Source organism: Rhinopithecus roxellana, chromosome 5, assembly GCF_007565055.1.
Source record: "Rhinopithecus roxellana isolate Shanxi Qingling chromosome 5, ASM756505v1, whole genome shotgun sequence".
In the NCBI taxonomy this organism is placed as follows: Eukaryota; Metazoa; Chordata; class Mammalia; order Primates; family Cercopithecidae; genus Rhinopithecus; species Rhinopithecus roxellana.
Genome location: NC_044553.1, coordinates 48,842,755 through 48,856,113, shown reverse-complemented (window position 1 = coordinate 48,856,113; position 13,359 = coordinate 48,842,755). Strand labels below are relative to the sequence as shown.

General features: G+C 38.8%; 1 protein-coding gene across 2 annotated transcripts in view; it reads right to left on the bottom strand.

Annotated features, from left to right (window-relative positions):
• BAZ1A (bromodomain adjacent to zinc finger domain 1A) overlaps positions 1-13,359 on the bottom strand; it is a 131,086-nt gene that overhangs the window by 65,834 nt on the left and 51,893 nt on the right. The gene's annotated exons all lie outside the window — the stretch shown is intronic.

Here is a 13,359-nt window from a genome sequence, read left to right as displayed (position 1 = left end):
TCTTGCTCTTGTTGCCCAGGCTGGAGTGCAATGGCACATCTTGGCTCACTGCAACCTTTACCTCTTGGGTTCAAACTATTCTCCTGCCTCAGCCTCTTAAGTAGCTGGGATACAGGCATGCACCACCAGTTAATTTTGTATTTTTGGCAGAGGCAGGGTTTCACCATTGGTCAGGCTGGTCTCGAACTCCTGACCTCAGGTGATCTGCCTACCTCGGCCTCTCAAATTGCAGGGATTACAGGCATAAGACACTGTGCTTGGCCACATATATCAAAATTTTAAATTTTTATTGTTTTTTAGAGACAGCGTCTCGCCTTGTCACCCAGGCTGGAGTGCAATGGCATCATCAAAGCTGAGTGCAGCCTCAAACTCCTGGTCCCCAGATATCCTCCTACCTTGGCCTCCCAAAGTGTTGGCATTATAGGTATGAGCCACTGTATGTAGCCATGTATTTTCACTTTAACTAGGGTTTTATAAGTTACTGATCCCTGCCTCCACCATTCTATTAGCCAAAGCAGAAAAAAGCACTATTTTGTTTTAGGTAGGTATTTTAGCTACTCATTCAATACATTTTCCTTGGGTGAAGAAAGTAACTAGAGATGAAGCATAGAGTACCCAGTTTAAAGAGTAAAAAATTAAAAAAAAAAAAAAAAAAAACAGTTCTTGGATTTGCTTTTAAACTTTCTTTACAGCTATATAATCCAAGAATAAAAATGGAGATAATGTAGTTTAAATTGGCCAAGAGACTACACATTTAATCCCTACCCCCCATCAACTTCACATCTTTTCTTCCCTTTGAGGGTGTATTCATTCATTTATTCAATAGTTACGAGTCTGCAATGTGCCAGATACTCCTCTAAATAGTGAAGATTCAGTAGTCGACAAAATAGAAACAGTGAGGAGATACAAGCAAACAAAAACTTACACAACAGGAGAAGTGATAAGTTCTATGAAGAGAACAGAGTACAGGGTGGGGGAGCCACTATTTTATAGAGTGATCTCTGATAAGTTGACCGAGTATGCTTTCAAAGAGGTTGATATTTAAGCAGAGATCTGGAGGGGGAAAAACAACAACAACAACAACCCAGGGAGCAACTCATGAAAAATCTTGGGGAAATGAATTTCTAAAAAAAGAGAAAAGAAGTAAAAACCCTGAGGTGGGAGGAGGCATGCACAATTTACAAAAGTAGCAAAATGAATTAGGAAAATGAAAAAAGATTCAGAGATGTAGCAGCAGTGCCAGATTACAAGGCTTTGGATATTACTCTGAATAAAGTCACTAGAGGATTTTTAATAATAAAGTGATAATAACTTAACTTACACTTCAGAAGGATCACTCTGGCTGCTATGTGGAAAAGACAATCTGGGGCAGGAGTGTAAACAGGAATACCAGTTGGAAAGCTACTGAGAACTGATTGCAGCATGGACTTAAATGGAAGTAGCAGCAATAGAGAGAAGAGGTAGGATTCTGAAAATGCCACCTCTGTGAATGTAAAGAGGATGTAAGTGGGGGTTATAGAGAGAGCAGAAAATGATATGGTAAGATGATTAAGAAAAGCACTGACAATGAGAATCAGATTTAAAGTTACATAAATATAGCACACACAAAGCAGGGGAAGTGTTTAACACAAAAGGGATATGACACAATTAAACGAGTAAAACTATTTACCTACAATAGCATTACATTCTAAGTTGGAAGGCCAAGTATCTTTACACTAAGACTCAGTATATACGTAAATCAGTAGATGTATTTAAATCTGCACCTGTACTATATAGAATATCTAGTATTTTCTATTCTATTAAAGTTCATTACCAAGTTAATTTCACAACCTACATGGGGCCATAACAACCTGTGGTATGAAAAGCACTGTTCCAAGAGAACAGATCAAAGAGAGAATTCTAAATGTAAAGAAAGAAGCAATGCTGGCTGGGTGTGATGGCTCACACCTGTCATCGCAGCACTTTGTGAGGCCAAGGCTGGTGGATCACTTGAGCTGAGGAGTTTGAGACCAACCTGGGCAACATGGGGAAACCTACAAAACACACACACACACACACAAAACCGAGTTGGATATGGTGGCATGCGTGTGTGGTCCCAGCTACTTTGGAGGCTGAGATGGGAGGACCACTTGAGCGTGACTGGAGGCTTCAGTGAGTTGTGATTGTGCCACTGCACTCCAGCCTGGGTGACAGTGCAAGACCCTGTCTCAAAAAACAAACAGGCTGGACGCAGTGGCTCACGCCTGTAATCCCAGCATTTTAGGAGTCTGAGGCAGGTGGATCACCTGAGGTCAGGAGTTGGAGAACAGCCTGGCTAACATGGTGAAACACCATTTCTACCAAAAATACAAAAAATTAGCCAGGTGTGGTGGTGTGTGCCTGTAATCCGAGTTACTCAGGAGGCTGAGGCAGGAGAATCGCTTGAACTGGGAGGCAGAGATTGCAGTAAGCCGAGATCGTGCCATTGCATTCCAGTTTGGGCAACAAGAGCGAAACTCCGTCTTCAAAATAATAATAATAATAATAATGATAGTAATAATAATAATAATATAAAATAAAAAACAAATGAAGCAATGAGAGGAGTTCTCAATAAGAAAATTTCAGCCAGGTGTGGTGGCTCACACCTGCAATCCCAGCATTTTGGGAGGCCGAGGCAGGCAGATCATGAGGTCATTAGTTTGCAACTAGCCTGGCCAATATGGTGAAACCTCATCTCTACTGAAAATACAAAAATTAGCTGGCCTTGGTGACCTGTGCCTGTAGCCCAGCTACTTAGGAGGCTGAGGCAGGAGAATTGCTTGAACCTGGAAGGCAGAGGTTGCAGTGAGCTGAGATCGCACCACTGCACCCCAGCCTGGGCAACAGAGCGAGACTCTGTCTCAAAAAAAAACAAAAGAGACAGAAAATTTCTTGAAATAAAGGAAAAACAAATGAGTTTTAATGAATTAGCAGCAGTTTAAGAACAAGAGAATTAAGTTAACTTAGTACTTTTTGAATAGGTCTCAACTTAGCACTAACCACTACCATTTTATACATAAGAGATTGATCAAGTATATTAAGTTGCACTTAAAATTATTACCAGTGGCAATATTAATTACAAATGTTATAAATATATATTTTACTATGCATTATATATTAACATATAAATATATTTTATATAACCAATTAAATACACAAAAAAAATTAGTTCCCCCACATTTTAGTAAATTATAAAATAATTAATATACTAACAGGAGAGAAAACCAAGATGTGAGTAATAATTCCTAAAAATTTAGATTCTAACTGAGTATTCAGCTATTGGTATAGAGTCTAGAAAACTTGTATATGGACCTTTTTGGGGGAGACAGGGTCTCACTCAGTTGTCCAGGCTGGAATACAATGGCGCGATCATGGCTCACTGCTGCCTCAACTCCCAGGCTCAAGTGATCCTCTTATCTCAATCTTCTGGGGAGCTGGGACTGCAGGCATATGCCATCCATGCCCGGCTAATTTTTTGTATTTTTTGTAGAGACAGGGTTTCTCCACATTGCCCAGGCTGATGTATAACTCCAGGGCTCAAGCAATGCCCCCACCTCAGCCTCCCAAAGTGCTGGGATTACAGGTGTGAGCTACTGTACCAGAACTTATCTTTTTTTCTTTTTGAGACAGAGTTTTGTTCTTGTTGCCTAGGATGGAGTGCAATGGCACAAATCTCGGCTCACTGCAACCTCTGCTTCCTGGGTTCAAGCGATTCTCTTGCCTCAGCCTCCTGAGTGGCTGGGATTACAGGTGCCCGCCACCATGCCCAGCTAATTTTTGATATTTTTAGTAGAGACAGGGTTTCACCATGTTGGCCAGGCTGGTCTCGAACTCCTGACCTCAGGCAATCCATCCACCTCGGCCTCCCAAAGTACTGGGATTACAGGCATAAGCCACTGCGCCTGGCCCCAGACTATATCTTAATGGATTTAAGGCTGTAAAATGTGCGAGTTTATATGTGCAAAGAATTATCTTTTACTGTTCTTGCTGTACCATGAAATTTATTTGTGAAGATAAATAGAAATTTTTTTCTAATCAGTGAAAATATTCTTACTGGGGCTTTGCTATCTATAATCCTTATGCAAAATTCTATATAAAATAAAATCCTAATTGCATTCTTCCCAAAGAAGCACAATTACTGGAGACCAAGAAAAACTGCTTCTTATAATATGAATTCACCTACAAGATAGAAACTACAAGGATAATATTAAAAAGAACTTACATTTTAATCTTTTTTCTTGCTACCCAAAGCCTTGGCCTAAATAGTTGAATCAAGTTGAATTTAGTGATCTCCATCATTATGGTGACTCACCATTTTATTACCAACAAGTGTAGATCTGTGTTTAGTTCCACAACAAGCAAACATCAAATATTGTACTTATAAAATCAGAACACCATTCCGATTATTTATTCACAACAAAATTTCACAAATGTTTATTTCAATATGCCTAGTTATATATGTAAATTTTAATTCTACTTTGATTTTTACCATAATAGAAGTTGTTTTTCCTAATATATTATGAACATTTGACAATAAAGTTATAAAAAATTAAACAATATTCTATATCAGCACAACAGAAATGACGAAAAAAAACTCCTATACTTTCAACATAAAGGTTTCCATTAAGAGAAATCATCAAATTGGGTTCATAACTATTCTACAATGACAACCCACTAACTGATTAGGCACAGGTGGTTACTTATGGTGAGAGAGAGATATATAAAAAAATTTAAAATGCTAATGTTATTTCTCACACATTAATTTTTCATCCATGGAACTACAAATAGCAAAACAATTAGGTCTGCTTCTTTGAAAATAACACTCAGATTCCATTATCTTACTAACAATTAGTCAAGTTATAATGACAGCTAGACTATATTGCATGAAAGTACATATAATATTTTGAAGCTAGATACATATTATTGCAGACTTCTGTTTTTTTTTTTTTTGAGAAAATGTCTCGCTCTGTCGCCCAGGCTGGAGTGCAGTGGCGCAATCTTGGCTCACTGCAACCTTCGACTCCTGGGTTTAAGCAATTCTCCTGCCTCAGCCTCCCAACTAGCTGGGACTACAGGTACGTGCCACCACGCCTAGCTAATTTTTTGTAACTTTTTTTTTTTTTTTGGAGACAGAGTCTCGCTCTGTCGCCCAGGCTGGAGTGCAGTGGCACGATCTCTACTCATTGCAAGCTCTGCCTCCTGGGTTCATGCCATTCTCTTGCCTCAGCTCCCAAGTAGCTAGGACTACAGGCGCCCGCTACCACACCTGGCTAATTTTTTGTATTTTTAGTAGAGACGGGGTTTCACCATGTTAGACAGGATGGGCTTGATCTCCTGACCTCATGATCCACCCGCCTCGGCCTCCCAAAGTGTTAAGATTACAGGCATGAGCCACCATGCTCTGCCCCAGACGTTTCTAAAACAGTTTGCCCTTGTGCTCCTGCAAATCACCACCAGGACAGGATAGGTAACCAAAAGCATACTCATGTATTTATGTACTATTTTCAGGTCAGGCTAAAGGTTTTTTTATGATGTACTTCAACTTTTGATATGTGTTTAGAGATGGTTCCATAAAACTTGATCCATTGTAAAAAAAAATAGGCAGCAGTCTGATAGCTTTAAATCACAATAACAGATTATATTATTAGAAAGCATCATTCACATACTAATTCGAGCTGCTACAAATACCATATTTGGTTTCTTTTACAAATTCTAAAAGCAACTACACAAACTCACCTATACCTGGCACATCTGGCTACTGAAATCAGATGGTAAACTAGTGACTGTTTGAGTCAGGACTGTCTATCAATTTAGTTCAGATTCCAGAGAATTTGTGATTGCAGATGAACTTCATTATTTGGCTGTTAACAGGGGAAACCTGTATCAAGTAATTACACACAGTGTGGTCTCACCAAGTTGTAAGGATATTCACACATAAATTTTATTTAAAAATCTATTAGTAATTTTTGAGTGAAAGGAACAATAGCAAACAATATAACATTACTGGGCCAATTCTTTTTTTTTTTAATTATTATTATTATACTTTAAGTTCTAGGGTACATGTGCATAACGTGCATACTGGGCCAATTCTTGAACAGCAAACATTAAGAGTAAAAAAAAAAAAATTATTGAAAGCAGACACAATACATATGTAAAATTTCAGAGAGAAAGACTAGGAGATAAAACCCTAATCCTCTTTACCTCAATCTTATATAACAAAATATTGTTTCTAAAATGCAGTCCAAACTCTCATCTAGTCCTATTAAATAATAGCCAAGAAGTAAATTTTTAAATAAAATTTGCTTTTACTTATAAATATAAATATGCCCCCCCCCCAAATATATCAAGATATTTTTAAAACTCTGGTAGTCAGAATATATTATTTAAAAACTCTGTAACTTAGGCTGGGCACAGTGGCTCACGCCTGTAATCTCAGCACTTTGAGAGGCTGAGGTGGGCAGGTTACTTGAGGCAGGCGATTACTTGGGACCAGGAGTTCGAAACCAGCCTGGCCAACATGGCAAAACCCCATCTCTACTAAAAATACAAAAATTAGCTGAGGGTGTTGGCGCACACCTGTAATCCCAGCTACTCAGGAGGCTGAGGCATAAGAATCTCTTGTGCCTGGGAGGCAGAGGTTGCAGTGAGCCGAGATTGTGCCGTTACGTTACAGCTTGGCAACAGAGCCAAGAGTCTGTCTCAACACAAAACAAAACAACAACAACAAAAAAACACAACTCTATAACTCAACAACAAAAAGACAACCCAATTTAAAAGCAGGCAAAGAACTTGAATGGGTATTTCTCCAAAAAAATATACAAATGGCCAGTAAGCACATGAAATGATACTCAACATCATTAGTCATCAGGGAAATGTAAATCAAAACCATGAGATACCATTTTACACCCGATAGGATGACTATAATTTTTAAAAACCACAGTATAACAACTCATGGCAAATGTATGGTGAAATTGGAACCCTCTGATAATGCAGGTGAGAATGTAAAGTGGCACAGCTGCTGGGAACAGCAGTTTGGCAGCTCCTCAAAAAGTTAAGCATAGATTACCATACGACCCAGCAATCCACTCCTAGGCATATATCTGCATGAATCTCAAACACGGACTCAAGCAGATCCCTATATGCCAATATTCAATGCAGCATTATTTACAGTAACCAAAAGGTGGAAATAATCCAAATACCTATCAATAGATGAATGGATAAACAAAATGTGATATACACATACAATGGATTATTCAGCCATAAAAAGGAATGAAGTTCCTAATTGTGCTACAACATGGATGAACCCTGAAAACATGTTAAGTGAAATGAGCCAGATGCAAAAGGGCAAACATAACCTATCTCTATCTATACAAAATATCTAAAATAGGAAAATTCAAAGCGACAAAGTAGATCAGAGGTTCCTAGGGGCTGGGAGGAGGGAGAAAAACAAAGTTATAGCTTAATGGATACAAAATTTCTATTTCAAAGTAAACAGTGGTGATAGTTGTACAACACTGTGAATGTAATTGATGCCCTTTTAACTATTTTTAAATTAAAAAAAATTTTTAAATTTAAAAATAGTCAAAAGGGCATTAAATATACATTTTTTTAAATTACTAAACTTTATTGACACATAACTATCACCCAAAGTCAACAGTTTACATTAGTGTTCACTCTCAGTGTTACATATTCTATCGGTTTTCACAAATGTAGATAATGACAGGTATCCTCTTGTGGTTTGAAAACATTAAAGAAAAAAATTCCAGAAATAAATAATTCATAAGTTTTAAATTGCATGTCATCCTGCCCCATCCCACCAGGACATGAATCTTCCATTTGTCCTACATATCCACACTGTATACACCGTGTATATGCCAAAGAGAAGCCATAAAGTGCTTCCTTTAAGTGAAAAGGTAAAATTTCTGGACTTAATAAGGAATAAAAAATTGTATGCTGAGTTTCCTAAGTTAATCTATGATAAGAATGAATCTTCTATTCATGAAATTGTGAAGAAGGAAAATGAAATTTGTGCATAGTGTATATAGTGTGGTATTACCTGTGGTTTCAAGAATCCACTGAATGTCTTGGAACATATCCCCCATGGATATGGGAGCACTACTGTATTGTACACAACAGTCTCAACGCCCCAGAAACCCCTTGTGCTCTGACTATTCATCCCTCCCTTCTGAAAACCCCTGGCAATCACTTATTCTTTTACTGTCTCCATAGCTTTGCCTTTTCCAGAATGTCACAGTTGGAATCATACAGTATGCAGCCTTTTCGGATTGTATAATGTATATAGGCATATACCCACATGAGTTTAAATATATAGTACATTTCTTTCAGTTAGTACATATGCATTTAAATTTCCTCTGTGTTTTTTCATGGTTTAATAGCTAATTTCTTTTTAGTGCTGAGTAATATTCCATTGTCTTTATGTACCACAGTTTATCCACTCACCTACTGAAGGACATCTTAGTTGCTTCAATGTTTTGGAGGTTCCAGATAACACTACTATAAACATCCATGTGCAGGTTTTTGTGTGAATGTAAGTTTCCAGTTCATTTGAGTAAATACCAAAGCATGCAATTGCTACATCATATAAAAGTATGTTTGGTAGTATAAGAAACTGCCAAACTGAGCTCCTAAGTGGCTATGCCATTTTTCATTTCCACCAGCAATATAAATGGAGTTCCTGGTGCTCCAGACTCTCACTAGCATTTGGTGCTGTCAGTGTTCTGGATTTCGGTCATTCTAATAAGTACACAGTCATATCTCATTGTTGTTTTAATTTACAATTCCCTAATGACATATGATGTTGAATATCTTTTCATATGCTTACTTGCCATCTATATGGCTTCTTTGGTGAGGTACCTGTTCAGATCTTTTGGCATTTTTTAATTGGGTTGCTCGTTTTTTCGGGTTTTTTGAGGCAGGGTCTGGCTCTGTCACCCAGGCTGGAGGGCAGTGGCTCAATCAGCTCACTGCAACCTCCACCTCCTGGGTTCAAGCCATCCTCCCACCTCAGTCTCCTGAGTAGCTAGGACCACAGGCCCGCACCACAATGCCCGCCTAATTTTTTTGTTTTTTGTTTTTTTTTTGGTAGAGATGGGGGTTTCACTATGTTGCCCAGGCTGGTCTCGAACTCCTGAGCTCAAGCAATCCACCCCCCGTTGGCCTCCCAAATGTTGGGATTACAAGCATGAGCCATGGTGCCCAGCCCTCATTTTCTTAATATTGAGATTTAAGAGTTATTTGTATATTTTGGATAACAATCCTTCATCAGATTATCTTTTGCAAAACACTCTGTGGCTTGACTTCTCATTCTCTTGACAATGTCTTTTGCAGAGTAAAAGTGCTCATAATTTTAAGGAAGTCCAGTTTATCAATTACTTCTTTCATGGGTTATGCCTTTTGTGTCATATCTAAAAAATTATCACCATATCCAAGGTCATCTGGGTTTTCTTCTGTTTTCTAGGGGTTTTACACTTAGGTCTACAATCCATTTTGAGTTAATTTTTGTAAAAAGTGTAAAGTCTATGTCTAGATTTTTTTTTTTTACATGTGTATATCCAGGTTTTTCTAGCACTATTGATTGAAAAGACTATTTTCTCTACTGTTTTGCCTTTGCTGCTTTGTCAAAAGTCAGTTGATTACATTTATGTGGGTCTATTTCAGAAGTGTTTATTCTGATTCATTGATCGATCTGTCTATACTTTCACCAATACCACACTTTATGGATTACTGTAGTTTCACAGTAAGTCTTGAAGCTGGGTGGTGTCAGTTCTCTGACTTTGTTTTTCAATACTGTGTTGGCTATTCTGGGTCTCCCGTCTTTCCATATAAACTTTATAATCAGTTTACTGATATCCACAAAATAACTTGCTGGGATTTTGATTGGGAATGCATTGAACCTACATATTAAGTAGGGATAAGCCTACAGATCAAGATAGGAAGAACTGACATCTTGACAACACTGCGTATATCTTGTAGACATAATGAGCTATGTGATGCTGGGTAAATTTCCTAACTCCGAACTTCCATTTCTACTAAGCGATATGAGGATATGTCCATCTACCATTACAGAATGATTCTAAGAAATAAAACAATTTATGTGACTGTTGTTATAAGCCTAAATGAAAAAATATTAATGAATAAATGAATAAAAATAAATAAGTACTTGTTCCCTTCCCTTTTCTTTAAACAACCTACAGAAACATGAGAAAATCCACTTCATGTTTTGATGGCAGGGAAAATTACCTGGAAGTCAATTTATTACTCAAATTAGAGAATTTTTAAAAATTAGGGAATTAATTTAGAAATAGTAAGGTCCAAAGACAGCTATGTTTCACCCTTCCTGTGGTATCTGATGATGTCTACATACAGCAGTAGCAATCCACAAACAAATAGGTATTTTATGATATTGATGTATAGTGAAGGCTGAGATTCTTTAATCATAGACAAATTAGTTAAAAATAACTGTGAGCCAGGCGGGGTGGCTCACGCCTGTAATCCCAGCACTTTGGGAAGCCAAGGCGGGAGGATCACCTGAGGTTGGGAGTTCGCAACCAGCCTGCCCAACATGGAGAAACCCCGTTTCTACTAAAAATACAAAATCAGCCAGGTGTGGTGGCACATCCCTGTAATCCCAGCTACTCGGGAGGCTGAGGCAGGAGAATTGCTTAAACCTGGGAGGCAGAGGTTGTGGTTAGCCGAGATCACACCATTGCACTCCAGCCTGCCCAACAAGAGCAAAACTCCGTTTCAAAACAAAAATAAATAAAAATAAAAATAAAAATACCTGTGAATAGGCCAGGTGTGGTGGCTCACATCTGTAATCCCAGCACTTTGGGAAGCCAAGGCAGGTGGATCACCTGAGGTCAGGAGTTTGAGACCAGCCTGGCCAACATGGCAAAACCCCATTTCTACTAAAAATACAAAAGTTAGCTGGGTGTGGTGGCATGCACCTGTAATCCCAGCTACTTGGGAGGCTGAGGTGGAAGAATCACTTGAACCAGGGAGATGGAGTTTGCAGTGAGCTGAGACTGCACCACTGCACTCCAGTCTGGGCGACAGAGTGAGACTCTGTCTCAAACAAAACAAAACAAAAAAATCCTGTGAATAAATAATTGATTAGGCCAGGTGTGCGGGCTCAATGCCTGTAATCCCAACACTTTAGGAGGTTGAGGTGGGTGAATTGCTTGAGCTTAGAAATGCCAGACCAGCCTGAGCAACATGATGAAACCCCATCTCTACAAAAAATACAAAAAGTTAGCTGGGCATGGGTGGTGTGCACCTGTAGTCTCAGTTACTAGGAAAGCTGGCTTGAACCCAGGAGGTCAAGGCTGCAGTGAGCTAAGATCACGCCATTGCACACTCCAGCCTGGGTGACAGGGTGAGACCCTGTCTCAAAAACAAAAACAAAAAAACAAAAAATAATTGATCAGCTTATTCACTTTTCTCATATCAAGGGTCTATTCCAAGTTAACTGTATACAAGGGATATGGCACAGTCTATTTAGTCAGGAAATTATGACTGATTGCTCTTATGGCCAAATTCAATCATACTTTGTAGTAAACTTCCTACAAATGTCACAAGTAGGATTCACCAATGGAAGTCTTCTTCAAAATGCTACGTTATAACAGGCAAAATATTTACTAATACTAACTGAAATTTTGAATTAATGTGCTTTGTATTCAAAGTTACAAATTAGCCAGAAAATATGCAGGTAGCTCATGTTCAAATCTGAAAAAGGGGCATTCATGAGCTGAATAACAGCATGCTGACACCCAGAATCTACACAGTCCTCATCTCAAATCACCTCACAGCACTTAAAAGAATTAGAAAAGTATATGAAAAGTTACTACATGGGGCCAGGCATGGTGGTTCACGCCTATAATCCCAGCACTTTGGGAGGCCAATATAGGCAGATGAACTGAGGTCAGGAGTTCAAGACCAGCCTGGCCAACATGGTGAAACCCAGTCTCTACTAAAAAATACAAAATCTAGCCAGGCGTGGTGGCACGCGCCTGTAGCCCCAGCTACTCAGGAGGCTAAGGCAGGAGATCACTTGAATCCAGGAAGGTTGCAGTGGGCTGAGACTGCGCCACTGTACTCCAGCCTGGGCTACAGAGTGAGACTGCATCTCAGGAAAAAAAAAAAAAAAGTTACTACATGGGTTGGGTGCAGCAGTTCACACCTGTAATCCCAGCACTTTGGGAGGCCGAGGTGGGCGGATCACTTGAGGTCAGGAGTTTGAGACCAGCCTGGCCAAACTGGAGAAACCCCGTCTCTACTAAAAACACAAAAATTAGCTGGGGGTGGTGGCATATGCCTTTAATCCCAGCTACTAGAGGGGCTGAAGCAGGAGAATCACTTGAACCCGAGAGACAGGGAGTTCCAGTGAGCCAAGATCATGCCACTGCACTCCAGCCTGGGCAACAAGAACGAAACTGTCTAAAAAAAAATTCAGATAAACAAATGCTTACCATATTTAAACATGAATTTTAAAAATATCTTGCATATACAAAATCTGTGTTCAATCCTTTAAGACTGGGCTTAGTTTTTATACCTTGAATTAAAATTTTCAAGAGGCATTCCAAAAAATTAGAGACTTTATTTGTACTTATTGTTAATGAATACTTAAATGTTTACTTATATTTGTACCTATGCACACACTCATCTGATTTACAACTAACTCCATTTAAAGGTTACAATCTTTGACATAGTCCAAACAAAACACATGAAGACATGCTCAAGGACATACATTTACTACTATAATTCCCACAAATTTTGCATCCTGAACCCTATACTTAACAGAAGACATGAACAAGTAATACAGTAATTTATTTTTCTGGTTAATAGTAGCAAGTTGGCCAGGCACAGTGGCTCCTGTCTGTAATCCCAGCACTTCAAGAGACTGAAGTGGGAGGAGCTCTTGAAGCCAGGAGTTTGACACCAGCGTGAGCAATATAGCAAGACCCTGTCTCTACTGTAAAAAAAAAAAAAAAAAATTTTTTTTTAATTAAAAATTAACCAGGCATGGTAGCATGCGCCTGTAGTCCTAGGTACTTGGGAGGATGAAGCAGGAAGACTGCTTGAGCCCAGGAGTTTGAAGCTGCAGTGAGCTACGATCTCACCGCTGCACTCCAGCCTAGGCAATAGAACAAGATTCCATCTCTTTAAAAAAAAAAAAAAAAAAGCGAGAGATGTATCAAAAGGCTTATACAGGAGCATGTCATGCTTCATTCACTCACTTAAAAATTACTCTGTCAGACAATGTGCTAGTTAGATGACATTGTACAAAGCCAATTAACCTTCCTGAGTCTCAGGTTTTTCCTT